Here is a 23,308-nt window from a genome sequence, read left to right on the forward strand (position 1 = left end):
CACTCAGAATGAACTTGTTAGCACCAGGAGAATGTGTGGAAATACAAACAGCCAACCTCATAAAGGCTCTGACATCCCAGATGGGAATCCTTATGTGGTAGTGGATGATTGGCTGAAGACATTCTCCTTCTGTGCTAGGGAACACCAGATGTTTGCATCTTGTAGGTAAGCCTGTCTGTGTCTCTAGGGAGTTCAATCTCTAAAACACAAGGTAGAGAATAGATCACACTGTGGTTTAATACCTAGTAGAAAGATACAAAATAAGTAGCAATATTCCAGAATATGAAATACACTGCTACCTGTTTTCAGTAGGTTTCAAACTGACAGAAAAATGATTTGAAAAATTCCATTGATGGTGTCCACAGCACACAGCAGAATGTGAATGGATGTTAACATTAAAAAATGTTTTTTCTTCATGTGCAAAATTTAAAAATGTTTAAGAAACAGATGTGTGTGTGTGTGTGTGTGTGTGTGTGTGTGTATGTTATCTAAATTATGTTTGCACATGAATTAGGAATATCTGCTGTCCCCTTGTCTTGGCTTCTAGATTATGAGTTTTAGAGAACACAATCAAAAGCTGGTATTTTATTCTCAAATAACTTATAATCTAGTATACCAGGGACTCAGAGTAAACTCTTTTATTCCCCCTAAAGTGGGTGAGGTAATTTGTATGCTTGTACACACACATCTTTTAATGGAATGCACAAATCACTATTTTAATGAAGAGATACAAAAGTCCATACATTCCTAGGACTTAGACAAATATACACTTTGAAAATTTTCTGGAAAAGCATGTGAGATCTCGGGAAACTGATGTAAAGGCAGCTGAAGATTTTTCCAAGGCGTGGTCGTGGTATGAAAGTGGCAGTTGTACCAATAAAAATACAGGGAAGTCAATAAACGGACAACTCTTTAGGTTATGAGGCAAGTACTCCATGGACGTTCCAGCCAAAACTGCACAGAGGGTTCTCTGTTGTTGATGAGTAGCAAAAGGGCAGCATGGAAACCTAACCCTTGGAAGAGCTGGCATGGATTTCCTTGTGTTACCCTGAAAGCAAGAAGTGAAAGAAAACAGTGATGAACTTCTAAACTACAGCTTGGTGGGGGTCAATTTATGGATGACTCATCTTACACTTGGAATCCGGAGCCAGAAAGAGGTAATGAAGGAAAATATGAAATTATAAGAACAACTTGGCTCGCTTTCTTAATCTAGGGAAATAAGGTCGATCTGACCGAGGTTAACTTTAGCCGTAACGTTTTACTATAATTTGAGCTATTCACTGAAAGTAACTGGTAAATGGCAGAGTTATTAACTATTTTTGGAAGGTTACCGTGTGATCATGACTCAGGACAAAGTGAACCAGGATGTCAGAGGCAGCATACAGACTGAAACAGGACAGAGAAAAAACTCCAGGGGGGACTTTCATATAAGCTTGCAAATGTGGCCTTTCTCTTTCCAAGATAGCCTCATACTGGAAAAAAATCTGAGCACGTGGGGAATATGGCTGTTTCCTATTACTCTTTTTGGTATATTTGTGCTACAGAGACCAAACAGGAGTGACATTTAACATAGGTCATTGAAGGATACCAGGAAAATCCCCTTTTGATTATTAAGTAACAGCATGGGCATATTTAAACCACTTTTTGTGTGTTTGATTTCCCCCTCCGGTGCAAGAATTCACTTGTTCTGTTCCCTAGTAGATACCGAGAGGGAGTCATGTCCAAATTCTAAACTAGCTGCAGCATTAAGAGAAAAAAAAATACCCCTGCATTAATAAGTAACTAACAGCTTCCGTGTGGTCAGAGAATTTTTAAGTTAGAAGGAACTTGAAGCAAAGTTTCCCCATTTTACTGGTCAGTACAATTTAGGTCAACAAATCTGTACCATGGGTAGGCACTGTGGAGCTTTTGGATATTTAGAGATTAAATACAACCCAGTCCTTCATATGATGGAGGCTAAATATTGTGGGGTAGGCAGAGGTGATATCTAGTACAGTGAGGTAAGAGTTGCGTTAGATGTATTAGTCAGAGTTTTTAGCTCCAAACAATAGAAATGACTTTGGCTAGTATAAACTGAAGAACGACACACCAAACTCCAGTCCCACAATTGCTGGGAAGGCTGGAGAATCGGGCACAAGGCTTATGAAGCCAGAGCAGCAGCCAAAATACAGTAATGCTACTGGATAAATTAGTTGTTTCTGCTGAAATCTAGAAACCTCAGTTTGTATGTCCATCACTGAGAATCCTGGGCTGTAGTCTCCATGGCTGCGACAGCCACATCCAGAGCAGGGCATTGTTTTCACAGCTGCCTCTGTTCAACACGACAGTGTTTCTGCTGTCTCTGCTTCTGTGTCGCCAGTTCCTAATTCCAGCTCCCAGATAGCTGTGTCTGTTTAGCCACTTAAGTGCTTTCTTCCCGCTTATCTCCAAGGCTGGCCTGAGTCACTGGCATTTCAGCTTGCATGTTGGTTGTCACCATTAGAGTGTGGATGGGGTGAAGCAGTTTTTAAACTCCCAGTTTAGTCCATCACAGTCTTTTTTCTCTTCAATAATCTTTTGGGCAAGTCCTTTTTTATTCTCAGTCTTTCAGTTTCGCCGCCTCCTCCTCCATCTCCAAGACGGTAGCTAAGTGTATGGTAGGAGGACACACATGACATTATGGTGTCGGGGCAAGGGGGCTTGAAGCCCTTGTGTTGCCATCTGGGTCCTGGCTGGTCACGTGCTGTGAAGGTGTGATGCTGCTGCTTAACCGACAGGCCTTTTTGGAACATTGTATAAGCAGGCCATCCATTGATGGGCGATTCTTATCATTTTCCTGGCACCACCAAGGCATAGTGTACCCTCTTTATCCTAACCCCTGGCTCAAAATTTACTTTACCCTGTACCACCCCCAATTTTCTTGTCTTGAATTTTAAGCAATCGGAAATAATGCTGGAATATGCAGAAGGAAAACACAAAATGAGGAAATGGAAAGGAAAAATGGAAGGAAATATCATCCATCTTACACTTGAAAGCACATTTTAAAAAATCCAGGGCATTTTGGAAGATGAAGGGTTAAAGGTCTCCATTGTATCTGTGGCCCCTCTGAGTGACAATCACAGTGCTGATGTAGGAGGAATTAGAAGCTTTCCATCCCCACCTGGAAAGCCCTTATTCGCCTGCTCAGTGGGCAGGTAGGCAGGTAGGCAGTGAAGCAGCCTTAGCTCTGAATCACTGAAGGAGAATCTGGTGGGGCCGGTTCCACAGCTGCATGAGCATTTGTTTGCACGAAGAGTGTTTAGTTCTTGCCAACATGAGGGTGCCTGCTTACTCTTTGGCAAACATCAAACCACTTTTGTTTCCTTTTACAGAAATGAGTTCGTATTTACAAATTGCCCCTAGATCTACCCACCTGATACGTATTTTTTTATGTACTGCTTTGCCTTTCCAGTTATTTTTTCTTCCTAGGGTGAAACTGTAGCCATCCACCCTCTTCTCCTGGTTTCAGGTGAGGAGTATGAATTGTGGGTGTTGTAGTTTTGCCTCTTAGGGTTTCTGGTTGGGCAGCCTGAAGCTACACGGGGAGGACTTCTAGTCCCAGGTGGCTCAGTAAGCAGCAGGTCAGGTGCCATGCCGCACACAGAGCAAGACACGCTTGAAGAGAGTCCTTGCTTTTCATAAAGTGACTTTCATTCACTAACATAATGTTCCTGAACTGAAGAGACTTGGGTTCATTTCCACAACTGTAAGTGTTGTTTTTAAAAATTAATATTCTCTTCATTATTGATATATGGTACATATAGGAAATTGGGCTATATCCAGAAGAATTGAACAAACTAAATGCTTCTTCCCAGGCCCTGCCTAGAAAGGAAAAAAAAGAAAGGTAATTGATATTCTGTGAGTTTGTGGGGCATGGTTTAGAACAAACTTTGACACATAGAATAATACCTTGAGACATAGACTACAATAAAATAATTTATAAAAAAAAGGAGAAAGACATGCAACATTCAAAATCAAATGTAAAAAAAAAAGACTCTGGTTTGCTTCAAATATGTCGATGGTTGAAATCCTCAGAAAATTTTAAATAGTTCAGAAAACAGCCAGGTGTGTTGAAGAGATTGTGGGCATTGAAGTCAGATGAAGTTGGATTCAGTGGCCCCAAGCTTTAGATGTGTGACCCCTCACTAGATGCTTCACTTTGTTGAGCCTCAGTTTCCTCACTTGTGAAGTCGATATAAAACCTACTTCATTGGGTTAATATAGTGAAATCAGCATAGTGTGTTGTACTAAACAAATGGTTAGGCACTAACTGACGGAGGATAAACTTGGCTTCCTCCCAATTAAGTTTCAATTAGACTTCAAAAACAGATTAAAGAGACAAAAATATTGTATGAGTCCACTGATGTGAGGTATTAAGAGTAGTTGAATTCATAGAAACACAAAATAGAATGCTGAGTGCCAGCGGGTTGGGGGAGGTGGGAATAAGAAGTGTTTAATGGGTATAGAGTTTTAGTTTTGCAATCTGAAAACGTTCTGGAGATTGGTTGCACCACAGTATAAATATACTTAACGCTTCTGAACTGTACTCTTAATAGTTAAGATGGTAAATTTTATGTTACTTGTTTTTCACTACAATTTAAAAAAAGATAGAGAATATAGTGAAAATTCTGGTGCCTCCCATTTATTAAGGCGTCCCTGACTCCAGAAAAAAATGTCTAAGTCCATTATCAGTGGATCTAATTTCAGGACCGATATTGGATCAACTATGTTCATGCCAAAGTTTTGCATGACAATAATTAGCTATGATGATGCGTTTCGGGTATATTCTTAAAGTTTCCTCAACCTTTGTGATGATCCTTTTATACCTTCCTTAACTTAATCATGTGATTATCTCTAATTCACAATAGTGATTTTTAATATGATTTCATAGGTACTGTACAGATAGAGGAATTATGAAGTCATAATTATTTGGTGCAACTTAATTGAAAACTATATACAAATAAATATTATTTATTCCAGTTGTCTCACATTCCCTGTAGCATTTTGTAAACAGATTATTTTTACGTGTCTCTGTCCTCAAGATAATAAAGACTATTAAGACGGGATGTGCCAAACACCATCTTATCTTAAAATAGCTAATTTGGAAGACAAAAGACAATTTGGGGTTATATTTATTTTACACTTGAAAGCATGTCTGAATTTTTGGAAAATCTTTTCTTGAAAAACCACACATATGCCTAACTATCTATTAAAACTAAGTATCCTCTATGGTATTTGGTGATAGCTGAAGGTGATAGCAACCAGTATTTGTGATGTGTGTGGAAAGTTTTGTATGTGATGTACTATTTAAATTAAAACTCTCTGAGGAGCTATGTCAGCAAGTGCAGGGTAGCATTAGAATGAAAACAAAGAAGAAGGGAAGCTGCAAAAGCACTTGATAAATATGGTATACTGTTTAAAAGGGCAGCATTGGTTTTACTGTTGAATGCCATCTATGGTCTACTCTCTCTAGGAAGTGTCATTATTTGACAATTATTTTTAGCAATTTTACAGTGTTCTTCCATTGGACTGGGCCTTGGGGTTAAAGAGTGACAGAGGCATAGCCCTTGAGGGGATCCTCTGCTCCTAGAGGAGATCCGGACTTATAAAAAGCTAAAGGGAGGAGATGCGACTCCATCAAACACTCATGCCCTTCCCAGTATCACTGTTGGTCCATTCATCCACTCCTTAGAAGGTGTGATGCTCAGTATCATGATTAAAAACAAGCCTCCATAAATCTTTGCTTGAACTATAATCACTGGAGTCCAGAACAAAATAAATTCGAAAACTTGTTTATGGGTCACTCAAAAACAGAGTGGAGTGACTTCCCAAAACATGAAAAAAACATGTGCCCAGATGCCAGAGGAAGGGGAGGTCATGGAACATGAATATCAAGATGACATCCTGGGAAGTGGTGGAGCTTCAGCCAGGCCTAGAAGGATGTACAGAGTTGAAATCAGCAGAAAAAGATGAAGAGAATATCTCATCTAGAGCAGTTTCCCAAATGTTTTATGGATGAAATCATTTTAGGCAATATCAATAACAATAATATTGAGTTAGCACAGTGAGAAAGTTATATTTTTCAACTTACTTTTAATTCTTCAAGGACTAAGTTTTGTTATTGTTGCTATGACTTTAAAATTCTTCTAACACATGTTTAATCCTCATTTTTAACAACAATAGAGTAAGTAACAGGTTTAATGATTTTAGCAGGCAAAAAGTATTTAGTTATAACTCAATAACTTAGAAAAACATTTATTTTTATAGTTAATTGCGTATTTATTCCAATAGACCTTAGTTTTTCCACTTATGGTACTAATAGAAATTTGCTTTTAAAAGACTTACCTGAGCTCAAATCAGAGTGGATTTACAGAAAATGTTAAGTAAAAAAATGTTCAGATGGTACTTGATAATGGAAAAATCATAAGGAGGTACTAGAATGTCTGAAGTTTGGGACATATTCAAGTAGAGGCAATGTCAAGTACAGAAACTAAGATGGGAAGTTTGAATAGGCTGTTTTTATGTATAGCTGCAAAGGGGGGACATTGGGTATTCTTTGAGGGTATCCTAGGGAACTTTGGGTGATGATGCTGGAATAAGTTTCAAGTTTATGGAAGCTTTAAAGAGATTTGTACTTTAGCTTCAAATTGGTGGAGTTCCAAAAAGGTCCTGACCCAGGGACAACATGTTGAAAGCTGTGCTTGAGGAAGATCATCCAAGGAATGGCATACATGGTTTGGAGCATGGGAACATGAATTCAGAGAGCACGTTGGAAACAGGTTTTAGTAGTCTGAGCATCAATGAATAATGGGTGCTGGGAATGAAAATGGAAGAGAGGAAATAGGAAGTCATGCAAAAAAAAAAAAGCAAATTAAGTAATAATAAAAATTATGATGATGATGAAAAACAACAGGCAAGATGTTCTTGAGTTTCTCAGCTTGGTGGCCTGCGAGAATGACAATAACACTGAGTCAAGAGGTAGAGCTTCTTCTTGTGGGAAGAAATGTTGCTTTTACTTCAGGCCATTTGAAATGGAGATGAGTAGACCCCCGGTGCAAAGGGAAGCTGCATTGTTAAAAACGTGGGACTGGAATTCGGGAGAGCCCTCAGAGTTGGCCAGAAAAATGGGACAGCGCACCTCCTTCACTAAAATGCAGCTTAGTTCTGCTTTTCTTCCTGTTCCACTCAAGAAGGAATGCTGAAGAAAGAGAATCTTCAGGTGTCTAAGGATGCGAGGGGGAAGGAAGAGGAGGTTGACTGCTTCCTCCCAAGATTTTACTGTTTCTTGGAGACTCTCTCCAGCACCTTGCTCAGAGATGACACTTCATTATAGGATCCTTCCTCAGAATAAACAAAAATATCTTTATTTCTAGCAAGGACAATAGCCACCAGATTTAATTTCTAGCAATGGTAGAGGGAAATTTGTGTGTCTTCTGTTTCCATTGGGAAAAGCACGGAATTCAGATGTTTTCCTAAAAAAATTATAATACATAATAGATAGATGTTTAAATATAGATTATCACAAAGACTTGTGCACTCACCTCCCAGCACACAAAAAATAAAATATTAGAAATTTTTTAAAAATGAAGGGCTCTTTTTAATCCTGTTCTCTTTTCCTACTTCAGTGGCTACTGCTGTCTCTCTTTGTAGATTTTCTGTCCATTGTGTGTTTTTATTCTTTTATCTGTATTATTTTTGTTTTATTTTTTCTACTGCTATGTGAATATACCCATAAATAGCATATGACATTGTTTTGAATGTTAAAAAATTTTATATAAACATCAGAGTACACATTATTCATCTGTTTTCTCTCAACATTGTACTTTTGAAATTAATTCATGTTGATGCTTGTAGCACAACTTATTCAGAGTCGTATCTACATGGTATTTTGTTATCATAAGTAGCACTCGAATAAATATTCTTATACGTGTCATTTGTCTACAAATGTAAGAATTACTCTAGTGAATGTTTCTAATAGATTTGCTGGGCCATACGCACATGCATCTTCAACTTTATGAAATACCGATAAATTGCTTTCCAAAATATCTATACCAGGTTATATTTCTAGCCAAAATGAATGAGAGTTTCTGTTTCTCCCCAATCTCAACACACTTATTTATGTTCTAATTAAATAACCTTTTTACATATGTAACTGAAAACTAGGTGCTTGTGGCATCTGGGAGACTCAGATATGTTTGGAACACTGCAATCTCTAAAATATAGTATAAAATTTGATCTCAAATCAACTTCCTTGCTTCTCAAACTATGGTGTAAGAGGTTGACTGACTTTTCCATTTAATAGACATTTGCTTTAGTATTAATTATATTAAAAATAACAATATTGATAACAACTGTTGACATTAATTGAATGCTTACCACATGCCAAGTACTGTCCTAAGCACTTTAATTACATTATCTTATTTAATTAATTTGGGGGGGCATATAATGATGTCAAACAAATTTTAGAGGTGAAAAGACTGAATCACAGAGACATTATGTCAATAGTAAGTAGGGGTGGTGGATTTCATATCTACTCAGTCTACTCCAATTAAGACAGATAAGAAAGGATAGGTGGGAACAGACTGGGAAGAGAGACATCCAAGTATCATAGTCCTTAACTCCTAAAAGTTTACAATCTAGTTAATATTTAAATAACATCAAAAGAGCTGTGTAAGTAAGTGGAAGTATCAAATAAGTGCTATATTTCTACTGGGGAAAATTTAATTTCCCTGGGAAGATTGAGAAGTGATTCTTGTAGGTGATCAAATTTTATTGAGCTTGGAAATGAGAGAAAGGGAGTTAAAGAGGCAATAAAATGAAGATAGTAGTTTTTTAGCAAATATGGGAAAGTGGAAAGTACAAGAACATTTAGTAAAGGTAATTTATCCAATCATTAACTCAACAAATAATTTCTGAGCATCTACTAAGTGTGAGGCACTGAGCTAAGTTGTGGAATACAACATGAACAAGAAAGACACCAGCCTTCCCCACAGATGGGTGTGCTTGGACGTGTAGAATTTAGTAAATGGGGGCAAACGTCTGAAGGGAAAGATAAGTTGCCTCTAATTTTGAAGGATCTTCAACTCTCAGCTTGAGGAGTGTGCCCTTTGTCCTGAAGGCAGTGAAGGATCAGTGTGAGTCACTGTGAGATGAGCTGCAATATTAATTTATTCAGTAAATAGTTACTCTACCTGTGCTTTGCTTAGTGCTAAGGATATAGGAGTGGAAGAGCTCATGTTACAGAGGCAGTGAAAAAATATGTATATAAAATTGATACGTAATACAATGTGAGCAATAAGGCAGGGGTTGCACAGGCTAGAGATGCCTCACCCAGACTGGAGAATTGTGGTGAGAAGATGGATGACCACAGTGGGAGATATTCCAACATGTTTTTGGGGATAAAGAAAACTGCTTGAAGAAATGTGACAACTGAGTTTAGTCTTTTATAAAACAACATTTTCTTTTCTGATTTATTTAAAAAATCTTACATGTTCACTGTAGAAAACTTGAGAACTACAATCATAATTACCAATGATATACATCTTTAAGATTTGTGTGTATATCCTGATAATGTTTTTATGCCTATAATATGTTAAGAATGAATCATTTACAAAAAATGTTATGCAATCATTTTAGTTCACTTGACAATATGCTACACATTTCCGTATCATGACATAGTCTTCTATCACATAATTTTAAATTGCTCATTTGTTTATGATAGAATTTAACCAGTCCTCTACTGTTAATCCTTTACTCTTACTGCTGTTTGCTATTGTGAGTAGTGCTACATTGAACATCATTGTACAAACATCTTACACATATCTGATTGCTTTTAAAGGTAAATGTGTAGAATTTGAATTATATGTCATATTACCCACTAAAACTCCTGACCATATCATACTAGAGAAGGAAAACCCTTACAGAATATTAATAAGAGATTGAATTGACGAAACCTGCATTTTAGAAATATCATCCTTAAAATATTGTGATGGGAGAATAGAAAAGATGGAAGCAGCCGATCAGGTAGGATTTATTGTGGAAATCTAGGTGAGGAAAAAAATAAAGCCTGCACAAATGAAGTCACATTAGCAATGCAGTGTTGTAGACTTTAGAGATATTAATTTTGCCAAAATTAGTGGATTAGAGACAGTGACTCAGAGGCAGGAAAGGGGTTAATATTGTGGATTACTTCTCAATTTCTGACATAGATAAGTAACCCTGGGGGGATGGTGGTATCTTTGTTCCTTCAGATAGGGAAGATGACAAACAGGTTCAGTTGAGGCCAATGGACTTTGACATGCCTATGACCATCCGATGGAGAAATTGCTTAAACAATTGGACAGGTCTGGAATCAGGAGTACAGATGGGTTAGAGATAGATAGCTGTGGGAGGCACTGATCCCTAGGCAGTGTTACAGTCATGGGTGTGGATGGGATTTCCCAGTGTTAAGGATCGCAGCATGAAAAGAGTAGAAGGCTCATGATGGTGTCCTCCGATGTAGTAATAACATTAAAGTTTAATCAAAGGAAGCCACCGCCATACTGGAGAGTGAGAAGGAGAGGCCAGAGAAATAGGAGAAAATCCAATGGAGAGCAGAACGAGGGAAGATAAAAGAGAACGTTCCAAGATGGGAGAAGTTAACAATGTCACATGTCATAGAGAGGCCCTAATAAAACTGAAAGGTGTCCTTTACATTTCACTGGAAGTCTTGTCCAGAACAATTAGAGTAGCAGGGACAGACACCAAAATACCATGGTTATAGCTGTATTTCAATCCGCAGTGGGTAACAGAGCTTAGGGAAGGAAGAGATGAGAAAGTGGGAAATCAGTCCCATGGAGACGGACTGGGGCTCCAGAAAGGAGGTTATAAGAGCTAACGCAGGGCATTGGATAGAAAGAGATTGTGGCAGTAAGATGTATCAAGTAGAGGGATGTGATGTGTGAGGGAGAGGACAGAGTTTAAAAGGGCTCCAAGATTTTAATCTGATATGACTAACAAGATTGCGAAGCCATCAACAAAGGCAGAGTTGAGGAAAAGCAACAGGCAGTTTTGTTGGTAGAGAGAAGAAAGGAGAGATGAGTTATGCATTGGATATGTTGATCTGAGGTATGTGTGGAGATGTGTAGGATATGGCAACATTCACACGGAGACATTCTGAAGTTGTTAGGATCCTGCAGCTCAGGGCAGAGATCCAAGTTAGAGACAAAGGTCATTGAGCTCTTCCTATAAAGGTGGTGTATGAAATTATGAGGAAGGCTGCAATAGCTTAAAGAAAATAAAAAAAATCACTGAGCGTGAGAAGTGCAAGAAAACCATAGGGAATGTTTAAATAAGCAGGTAAAGTAGGTGGAGCTACTGAAAACAGGGAAGGAATGATGAAAGCAATAGTAGAAAAACCACTGGGGGATAATTTAAGAAAGAAGAGGTGGGGGCCTTTTAGGCAGCCAAGGTCCTGAGCAAATCAGCCACAGGCAAAGCAAGCAGGAAGAGGACCAAGGAAGGCCTCTGGGATCTGGGCTAATTTCAACTCTTGCTTTGTCCTGAAAAATACATTTTTAGAATATTTATTGTAATGCTGTAATTTATGTTGTCTTCTAAGTTTTTGTTTTCCTTCTCAATTTCTTTTTACTTTTGTATGGAACTAAATACCTAACTTTAATTCTATGACACAGCTTTCAATTTCTCTTCCTGACTGAATTTACAGGAAATACTTTATGACAAAACTAACATTTCTAGAAACTAACTAGTTTTGACCTTATGAAAATTTATCAGAGGTAAAACTTTATGTGGGTTTTTCTTCCTTTTTTTTTTTTTTTGCCATTCTAAAGAAAATAAATTGCGTTGATTCACATACCAAACTTTTTTTGAATTTTCCGTAACTTTCTCCATGATACATAGAGCTTAAATTTATTTCTAGACCTTCAGACTAAGGTATTAGAAGAAGCCTCTTTATCCTTTGCTAATTAAAAAGTAGCATGTCTCCAGCAAAGTGAGCAGTCATTCTTACTGGGCCATTTCTTTGTGGATGATTTTGATAAACTGAAAATTCAGTAAAAAATATAACTTGATTTTGAATATCAAAAATCAAGGATGATTTTCCAGGTGTAAAGGGTACGACCGTGGTTTTATGTTATACCTGAAATCCAACTTATGTTTATGTATCCTCCTGGGAAAAGAAAGCACGTTTGGTATATAGCTCACCTGTTTACTGAAAAATATAGACTCATTTATTGTATCTCCGATGTTTCATTCAAGTTTCCAAAGGTTGATGTTATAAATACGCTAGTCAGTCATTTGGGAAGTGCATTTCACTTGGACTGTGATTTAGACACAACTGTGTCAGGATGTCAGGGTTGGAAAAAAAGCTGTTGGAGACTTTGTGCCAAATAAAAACTTGAAAATAGTATTTTTTAAAAATTGAACTATGAATAGAGGCCTTAATATGTACCTAAATGTATTTACAAAGATATTAAAAATTTAAAGTAGTTCTTACATATAATAAAAAATCCAAGTAACATAAAAGCATATAGAATGAGAAGTCAGCTGAAATGCCCGGTTGCAGTATGTGTGCCCTCTCCTTAGAAGCATAGCATGGTAAGCTTTCAGTCTCTTTTGAATGCTTCCAGTAATAAATATTCTGAGCATATGGGGTATCTGGCGCCTTTCCTATTTTTACTTAATATGTTTTGGTGATTAACCCATATCATTGCATATGAAGATACTACATTATTTTTTATTATTTTTATTTTTCAATTTCAGTTGACATTCAATATTATTTTATATTAGCTTCAGGTATATAGCATACTGCTTAGACATTTATATAAGTTACAAAGTGATTCCCACAATTAGTCTAGTACCCATCTGATACTATATATAGTTATTACAGAATTACTGATTATATTCTCTATTCTGTACTTTACATCCCCATGACTGTTTTGTAGCTACCAATTCGTACTTCTTAATCCCTTCACCTTTTTCACTCAGTCCCCCAAAACCCCTCCCTTCTGGCAACCATCAATTTATTCTCTGTATATATGAGTCTTTCTGTTTTGTTCGTTCATTTATTTTGTTCTTTAGATTCCACATATAAGTGAGATCATATGGTGTTTATCTTTCTCTGTCTGACTTATTTCACTTAGCATAAAACCCTTTGGGTCCACCCATGTTGTCGCAAATGGTAAGTTTTCATTCTTTTTTTTGGCCGAGTAATATTCCATTGGATATATGTACCACTTTTTTATCCAGTTGTCTATTGAGAAGCATTTCTGTTGTTTCCATATCTTGACTATTGTCAGTAGCACTGCAGTGAACATAGGGGTGCATATATCTTTTCAAATTAGGGTTTGGGATTTCTTTGGATAAATACCTAGAAGTGGAATTGCTCAGTCATAGGTAGCTCTATTTTTAATTTTTTGAGGAACCTCCAAACTGTTTTCCATAGTGGCTGCACCAGTTTGCAACCCCACTAACAGTACAAAAATTCCCTTTTCTCCACATCCTTGCCAACAGTTTTTTGTTGATTTGATGATATCTATTCTGACAGTTATGAGGTGATATCTCATTGTGGGTTTAATGTACATTTCTCTGATGATTAGAGACTTTGAGTATCTTTTCATATGTCCATTGGCCATCTGTTGTCCTCTTTGGAGAAATGTCTGTTCAAGTCCTCTGCCTATTTGTTATTTGTTTGTTTGTTTGTTTTTAATTTTTATTGGGGGATATTGGGGAACAGTGTGTTTTTCCAGGACCCATCAGCTCCAAGTCAAGTCGTTTTCAATCTAGTTGTGGAGGGCTCAGCTCACTGGCCCATGTGGGAATTGAACCGGCGACCTTGGTGTTATGAGCACCACGTCCTAACCAACTGAGTCAAACGGCTGCCCTTCTGCCTATTTTTAATTGGATTTTATTTTTTTTTTTGGTGTTGAGTTATATGAATTCTTTATAAAATTTTGGATAATAATCCCTTGTTGGATGTATCATTGGCAAACATTCCCTCCCATTCAGTAGGTTGTCTTTTTATTTTGTTGATGGTTTTCTTTTTGTGTAAAAACTGTAGTTTGATGTAGCCCCATTTGTTTATTTTTTCTTTTGATTTCCTTGCCCGAAAAGATATCAGAAAAAAATATCACTAAGAATAATGTCAGAGAATTTACTGCCTATGTTTTCTTCTAAGAGTTTTATGGTTTCAGGTCTTCACCTTGGAGACTTTAATCCATTTTGAGTTTATTATTGTAGATGGTATAAAAAGGTAGTCCAGTTTCATTTTCTTTTGCACATATCTGTCCAGTTTTTCCAGCATCATTTATTGAATGGACTGTCTTTACCTTATATATTTTTACCACCTTAGTCATAGCTTAAATGACCATATAGGTATGGGTTTATTTTTGGGCTCTTTTTTCTGTTCTATTGACCTATGCACATGTCTCTGTTTTTATGCCGGTACCATGCTGTTTTGATTCCTATAGACTTGTAGTATAGTTTGATATCAGGTAGTGTGATATCTTCAACTTTGTTCTTCTTCCTCAACATTGCAGTGGCTATTTAGGGTCTTCTGTGGTTCCATATACATTTTAGGATGATTTGTTCTAGTTCTGTGAAAAATGCCATTGGTATTTTGATAGGGATTGCATTGAATGTATAGATTACTTGGGGTAGTGTGGACATTTTAATGATGTTAATTCTTCCTATCCATGAGCATAGTATATGCTTCCATTTATTTGTATCTTCCTCAATAATTTTCCAAGTATAGATCTTTTACCTCCTTGGTTAAATTTATTCCTAGGTAATTATTTTGATGCAATTATAAAGGGGATTGTTTCTTAATTGCTCTTTCTGATAGTTTGTCATTGGTGTTTAAAAATGTAACCGATTTCTGAATATTAATTTTGTATCCTGTTATTTTACTGAATTCATTTATCAGTTTTTTGATGGAGTCTTTCAGATTCTCTCTGTATAGTATCATGTCATTTGCAAATAATGATAGTTTTACTTCTTCCTTTCCAATTTGGATGCCTTTAATTCTTTTTCTTGTCTGATTGCTGTAGCTAGAACTTCCAAAGCTATTTTGAATAAATGTGGTGAAAGTGGACATTCTTGTCTTGTTTCTGATTTTAAGGAAAATACTTTTAGCTTCTCACCACTGGGTATGATATTAGCTGAGGGTTTGTTGTATGTGGCCTTTATTTTGTTGAGGTATGTTCCCTCTATTCTCACTTTGCTCAGAATTTTTATCATCGATGGATGCTGGATTTTTTCAAATCTTTTTTTGCATCTATTGATATGATCGTATGACATTTATCTTTCATTTTGTTTATTTTACCACATCATTTTTTTTTACCACAATGATTATGTATATGCCAGAGTTTATTTATTAGCCTTGTATTGATGATTTTTAAATGTAATTTCTAGTTGTTAGCTACTATTAACACAGGTGCAGTGATCAAGGATGTTAAATTGAAGATTTTGTAGGGTATCTGATGGATACTTGTCTCATTAGGGAGAGCACCTCAAAGATGATGTAGATACCTGATCACTGCATTATACACCTGAAGCTGAAGCTGAACAATAATGAATGTCAACTACAATTTTATATATATTTGCAAGAAGTGGAGTACAGCATTAGGAATAGAGACAGTGGAAATATAATGGCTTATGCAATGTCAGGGGGTAGTAGATGGGGGAGAGGGGTTATCACTGTGTGAGGGATATAAATGATAAATGTCTAACTATTCCATAGTTTTGTACACCTGAAACTAAAAAAAAAAAAAAAAAAAAAAGGATGTTAAATTGGATAATTTTGATGTTAAATTGGCTAAGATTTTAAGACAATGATTTCAGATACAAAAATGAGAGGTATCTGACTAAAATCCCCACTGGGAGTATTTTCACAATTCTTGACCTCCTTACCTACTTCCAGGTTATAACAAAAAATAAAGGGAGAAAGACCATTGAGAGGATTTTGCGAGAATGACTTTTGGACAGCTAACCCAATGTAGAGAGGTAGAACCATGGGATCGTTTTTTTTTTTTTTTTTAACCTCAAGCTTAGAGGAACTTGCTTCCTTGTACAATCCTGGAAAGCTTCATATGTTTTCCTGCTAGAAAACCAGAGCTGAGGGAGGCATAGCTGACAGAAGAATTAAATGCATTTCTCAATTCACAGGAAGTTCACAGGAAGTTGTAAGCTTCTGAGGGTCCCCCAAAGCTCATCCGTGTACATGTATGTGTGTACACACACACACACACACACACACACACACACACATTACACGTAATATAAGCAATAAATATTGCAGAAGCAAAGCCAACTTTCAATCTGAGCAGTAGATTAAAAGTGTTCTATTTTATGTCTCCCTTTCCACCCCGATTCTCGAACTTTGGAGGCTTCAATAACAAGAGCTTGCACTCTGGGTGATGGAAAAGGTGAGGTAGAAAAAGAGAAGGTGTGCATTGCACGCTGTCCCCATAAGACTGTAGAATTGCACAGCAAGGGGGCAGGGAAATCTGTCTTACACTGGGAGATTGGTATGCTGTTGGCAATATTGGACGGGGCATTCTAATTTATGAATCAAAACTGCATTTTGCAATTTAAAATAACCACAGGATTTTCTTTAAATCTAAGAGTGACCAGAAGCTACATGGGGCCAACTGGGGAATTTTCGTCAGTGGTATTAGAGAAAACTCCCCCCAGTGAATACATTTTTAAAAAGAAAGTGGTGGATAAAAATGCAATTGCATTCTGATTTGTCTGGCAAATTGTGTATAAAATGGTTATATACTATCTTTGCCTACATATAAGGGAAGCACTCATTCTTAAACAAAGACAATATTCTAATCTATAGATTTTCAGAGCAGTGTAGACTCAATTAACTTACAGTAGGAATAATTGAAACTAAAACCATATCTTAGGGCTGCATTTCCTATGTGGTAATCACTAGTTACAGGGCCTTTTAAAATTTAAATTAATTAAATTTAAATAAAATTAAAAATTCAGTTCAGTTGCATTATCCATATTTCAAGTGTCCAATAGCTACGTGTAGCTATTGACTACCTGATTTGACAAAGCAGATGTAGAACATTTCGCAAATCACAGAATTTTTGTTCCTTATCACAGGCATTAAACCATTTAATTCTCACAAAACACAGTGGAAAAGGTATAATTATTTTTCTCACAAATAGATGTAAAAATCAAAGATCAGAGAGTTTTAGAAACTTGATCAAGTTCTCTGAATCCTGGTGCCATGTTCTTTCCTTTAAACCACACTGTTTGACCCTCAAGGCAACTACAAAATATGAAACTGATTTCACTATACTTTCAAAATACAACAGGGAGTATTCTGAAATCTAGAAACTCCTAAGGGAAGGAGGCTTTTGCTCATCGCTATATCATTATTGGGTTGGTGAGAAACACAATCTCATTTCTAGTTTCTAATTCCTCCCATTTTACAATCCATAAAATTTATTCACAGAAGGAGATTCAACTAAAAGACTATTTTAGTGAATGCCAAAGGTTTTACTAGCAATAGTGAAGTACTAAATAATGGCACTTATCTATATTATCCTTTCACTTTGGTATGTTTCTCTAAGAAACTACTCACTGACTTGTTTATGCGAAGATTGCTTTGAGACCAGATTTACATTCTGTTGTCTTTTACAAATGAAGATAAATGGAATTCATAATAAAATTATTGCTTCACACAAAATATCTAGTAGTGTGTGGGGATAACTGTTTTATTGGAGAGAGAAAATATAGGACCAATTGAAAAAAAGTAAAGATAATTAGCAGTCAGTGAGATATGAACACCTCCTCCCCTATTCTTTATAGGAGGCCAGAAAGGTCCAACTGGTGTATGGATTAAGTGTGTTACCTCCAAGTTATGTATTCATAGAGGCTAAAGCTGAAAAATAGAATCCAAGGTGGTCTTGAGTGCAAAACCTCAAGAGATTATTTATGATCTTTAGGGAGTTCAGGAGTGGAAGATGAGGAATGAGTTGGGTTCTGTCCCCTTCTCTGCATTCACATGATACACTTTCCTAGTTCAGGCTACTACCACTTCTTCTCGTCTCTAGTCGGCTCCACCTGTTGCTTTCCATCTTTCAAAAACTGGGGCATGCCATTCCCTTAACTTAAACTCCTTTGTGTCTTCTTTCTTTTAAGCTAAAGTTCAAGTTCCTCAGGATGTGTCGTAAGGACATTTAGGACAAGTCCCTGCTGGCTTCTGCATTCTTTCCTCTTGAGACGTTCCCAGACTTCCTACCTCTGTCGCTACCAAACTGCTGTGGCCCAGCCTTCCTCAGCTACTTCCGCTTCCTGAATGAAGCATGCTCACTCTTGTTTTCCACATCCTGTGTATCATATGCTTTTTGCTTGAAGCATTCTTTCTCTTCTTTTCCTTACAAACACCAGTGTGGAGCTGGTGTTTGAACCCAGAGAGCTCAACCTCAGGAACCCATTTCATAAACACTACATGACATACGAGGTCTGACAATTAAGTGCGCTTACATTGGCAGCACTGTACAAACAGCTCAGCAAGGTTTCATAACTTTGGTATATCAGTGTCTCACAGCTGTGTTCATGTCGACATGTGGCAGTGTCTTGCTGAGTGGCATTCATTATTGCTGTGTGTTTTTGTGCGCCGTCACGAGAAAGTCTGAGCTTGAATGTCAGAGCAACGAACAAACATTAAATTTCTTGTTAAACTTGTCAAGAGTGGAAGTGAAATCATGGACATAGTTCAAGTTTATGGGGATAATGCCATGAAAAAGTGTACATGGCATTATCCTGGCCGTATACAAATGGGTTAAACGTTTTTCTGAGGGGAGAAAACGTGTCGCTGATGAAGAGAGGTCAGGGCAGCCTGCAATGAGCACAACTAACAAAAACATTGTAAAAATTCATCGAATTGTGCATCAAAATTTTCGGCTGACTGTGAGAAGTATAGCAGACCAAGTCAACATCGATAGAGAAACAGTTAAGAAAATCTTAACTGAAAATCTTGGTATGAGAAAGGTATGTGCGAAAATGGTCCCAAAGGAGCTCACCAATGAAAACAAGCAAAGGAAAGTTGAAGTTTGCCAAGACCTTTTGGAGAGGCAAGACAATGTTTTGGGCCATGTCATCACTGGTGATGATACATGGGTGTGCCAATATGACCTGAAACAAAGCTTCAAATTGCACAATGGAAGTCAGCCAGTTCTCCATGATCAAAAATGTTCCGTCAGCCCAAATCAAGAGTCAAAATGATGTTGCTAAACATTTTTGATATCCAAGGGATTATTTGTTATGAATTTGTACCAACTGGAAAAACAGTTAACCAAGTTTGCTATTTGGAAATGCTGAAAAGGCTGCATTAAAAAGTAAGACAACCTGAACTTTTCACCAATTCATGGCTCTTGCATCACGACAATGCACCAGCTCACATGGCACTGTCTGTGAGGGAGTTTTTAGCCAGTAAACAAATAACTGTATTGGAACACCCTCGCTTCCTCACCTGATCTGGCCCCCAATGACTTCTTTCTTTACCTGAAGATAAAGGGAATATTGAAAGGAAGACATTTTGGTGACATTCAGGACATCAAGGGTAAGACGACGACAGCTCTGATGGCCATTCCAGGAAAAGAGTTCCAGAATTGCTTTGAAGGGTGGACCAGGCGCTGTTGTTGGTGCATAGCTTCCCAAGGGGTGACTGTAGTGGTATTCAGCAATGAGACATGTAAGCACTTTTTCTAGGATGAGTTCGCGAACTTAATTGTCATATCTCCATGGGGCAGGTAAGTTCAAGGGCCTTTACTGTCCTCTTGTATTTCATGAACCCATTTGCTGCTTTCATCCATGTCTTTTGTTATAACTGCAGACTGTGTCCTCCTTCCTCTAGGTCTGACCAGCACCTATCAAGGTCATCTTTATATTTGATTCATTGATTCAGATGACATAGTGCCTCTTCTCTCCCTTTATAATACACACACATACACACACACACACACGTATATATGTATGGATATATATATCATATATATATTTAAATTTTTATTGAATTCATTGGGGTTACATTGGTTAGTAAAATTATATATGTTTCAAGTGTACATATCTATAATACATCATCTATATATTGCATTGTGTGTTTACCACCCAGAGTCAGTTCTCCTTCCATCATATGCTTGATCCCCTTCTCTAATTCTACCAATCCCCCTCCTCCCTTACCCTCTGGTAACCACTAAACTGTTGTCTGTGTCTGTATCTGTTTCTTTGTTGGTCTTGTTTGTTTGTTGCTTTCAGTTTTATATCCCACATACGAGTGAAGTTGTGTGGTTCTCGACGTTTTTCTGTCTGACTGATTTTGCTTAGCATGATAATCTCAAGATCCATCCATCTTGTCACAAATGGCAGTATTTCATCTTTTCTTATGGCTGAGTAATATTCCTTTGTATATATACCACATCTTCTTTATCCAATCATCTCTCGAAGGACACTTTGGCTGTGACCACTGTGAATAACACTGCGTTGAACATAGGGGCACATATGTCTTTACTGAGAAATGTTTTCAAATTTTGGGGGTAGATACCCAGAAGAGGGATTGCTGGGTCATATGTCTTCTTGGGAGAAGTGTCTGTTCAGGTCCTCTGCCTATTTTTTAATTGCATACTGTTTTTCATAGTGGCTGTACCAATTTACATTCCAAGCAGCAGTGTGTGAGGGGTCCTACTTGTCTTGTTAACACATCTGTTAGAATGGCTATTATCAACAAAAAACTGGGAGTAGAAGAAAAAAATCATTAGCTACGAAGGTGGGAATGTGGTTCCTCAAAAAAATAAGAATAGAATTGTCATTTTAACAGGTGTGTCCACCTTCCTCTGAGTGGTTTTGATTTGCATTTTCCTGATAGCTAGTGAAGTTGAGCATTTTTTCATATAGCTGTTGGCCTTGTATAAGCCACATAATCTGTCTGTGTCCCAGTTTCTTATCTGGAAAAGGAGCTAATGACCCTGGCTGCTTTCCTCCTAAGGTAGTCCTAAGGATTAATAAGTTAGCATTCAAAAAGCACAGGTGCCGAAGACGATAGGCCCTCCGTAAATTCAAATTACTATTATTAATACCCTCCCTTTTTACTGTCAGCAGAATAAGTCACACAGGATCTAGTATCTATAAAGGACTTTGCATTCTTAAATGTGTTTTATAATGTTCAATACTTTAGAAAAGCCTCTCTGCAGTTTCAGCATCATACTTCTATGGACAGAGAATTCACTAAGAGTCTTTGGTGGATCTCTCTTTTTCATGAACTCTTCATTGTTTTCCAGTTCAGATCATTGTGATATTTTATCCTTATGTTGTCTCTTATTTGAAGAGTTTGATCTATATCAAGGCTGCTTGGGGTATATGGGATTTGTTCTTCTGATTGAATTAATTGGATAAAGCAGTTCTGCTTTGTTCCTTGTTTACATTCTGAACTAGTATGACACACTGGGGACCTTTATCCCTCTTGATCTCCCATCCAGTGCCTAATGCTGGTCCAGAAAAGTCCCTGGGACTTTACCCAGGCACTAGTTTAATTAGTGCCAGGTTTTTCCCAGCACTCGTGAAAGGGGATCAGACATTGCTTTGATCAATATCTTTTGGGGTTAGTTTGCTTCCCTTCCCACCTCTCTCCTCCATGTCCCAGATACTTTGTGCTCTCACAGACACTCAGACATACGTCGTCTTCATGAGGTTTTTTTTTTGCTAATATTCAAACTTCAGACCTTGCGATTATTCCCTTCTCTACCTGGATGAGTCTGTGTGGTAACTGGAAGATAGCCTGTCCTCATGACTTTGTTACTTCAGGGTTTTACCCCTAGAAAGTGGTGTTTTCTTCTCACAATCCTTGAAATGTTTTATGTTGAAATGTTTTTTATTAAATAAATATTTCTACAAATGAAATCACTTATATATTTTAGTGGACAAAATAAGCCTATATAATATAAGGAATAAAAATGAAAGCAAACAATAAATGTTAGCTTTGGAAGCATTTTTCCTAAAAGCTGTCATTGTAAGTCTACTATTCGATGATTAAAATTTGATTTAACCTTTTCTGTTTCATATGAAAAATTGAGTGTGAAGAATCATGACTTAGAAATTTTCAGGTCAAATGTGGCTTTTAAAAACTTGATATGATATATCCAAAGCTTGTCTGCAATACTTGTGCATCATGCAATTGCATTCTACTTTCTTAGTTTTTATCTGGAGACATTTGTAAAATAAGCCATGCTCCCAGGTTTATTCAGTCCTCAGTTCATTGATAGTGGGTACACAGGACATGTGCAGCTGTTACTAACAGACAGAAGAATTTGGTTTGTATAATGTTAAAAAATCAAAGCCACGTCAACATTTAAAAATGGTCAAGAAAGAAAAACATGTTGTCACTAAGATTCCACAGAATCTTTACCTTAGCTATGCTTATTTAATATACAAAACACCCAGGGTCACATGATACTTTACTCAGAGGGTCAAAAAATGTAGGTACATTAGTTTTGCATAGGGAATAGGCAAGAGGCAGAATTAGTTGAAAGCAAACCTGACAAGAAGAGAGGGTAGCCCCTTGCTGGATAAACCTGGGAGGAAGAAAAAAGAGAAAAGATAATGTTTGTTGCCTTGCTGAGTTTAAGAAAGCCTTAGACTCTCTTTAATTTTTAACAAAATCCCAAATCACTCAACCCTTTTCAAATGCAATTTTAATTTTAAGCCAGTACTGGGATTGACTTCTGGCAGTTAGGGAACCTGAGATCTGGTATTGAGCTGATCACCAACTAGGTAAGTGTTTTTAGAAGCTTCAGTGTCCCAGTTTCCATATTTATAAAAAAAAAAAGATACAGATGACGTTTATCAGTAGCATTCAAATGTGAACCATGGAAAAGTTGAGCTCTGTGAGGGGACTCCAGGGCCCCCCACTGCAGTGAAAAGGGGTGAGTATAGTGGGCCATTATCCCCTTACCTTTCAACCAAATCAACTTTGCTTTTATTTGTTTACATTCCAGCTGTATTTCTTTACGTTCTGGACAGTATTTCATTTGAAGAAATAGGTTCTCCATGCATGAGAGAATTATATTTGTAACCATTCAACTAAATTGTTGCCAAGCTCTTTTCAATTCTAAAGATATGTTTTCTATGACAATTAATGATAATATATGTTGTATTCAACACACATATACATATATCAACACATATTGTTTATATGTATATACTACCTTTCCCCAATATAACTTGAAGTACCTAATCATAAAAATATGTATACACTAAAATTGAAAAACATTAATAAAAG

General features: G+C 37.1%; 1 protein-coding gene across 6 annotated transcripts in view; it reads left to right on the forward strand.

Moving 5' to 3' along the window:
* Positions 1-1,041: 1,041 nt before the first annotated feature.
* The window catches only part of MACC1 (MET transcriptional regulator MACC1), a 68,028-nt gene continuing 45,761 nt past the window's right edge, over positions 1,042-23,308 (forward strand). For 4 of the 6 annotated variants that reach the window (XM_033087941.1, XM_033087945.1, XM_033087946.1 and 1 more), the window contains exon 1: positions 3,596-3,724. The gene's annotated coding sequence lies outside the window, so the exon portion shown is untranslated. Of the gene's footprint in view, positions 1,158-3,439; positions 3,488-3,595; positions 3,725-23,308 lie in introns of those variants that run through there. The other 2 variants (XM_033087942.1, XM_033087943.1) reach the window with 2 other exon arrangements.

Source organism: Rhinolophus ferrumequinum, chromosome 20 (genome assembly GCF_004115265.2).
Source record: "Rhinolophus ferrumequinum isolate MPI-CBG mRhiFer1 chromosome 20, mRhiFer1_v1.p, whole genome shotgun sequence".
Taxonomy (NCBI): domain Eukaryota; kingdom Metazoa; phylum Chordata; class Mammalia; order Chiroptera; family Rhinolophidae; genus Rhinolophus; species Rhinolophus ferrumequinum.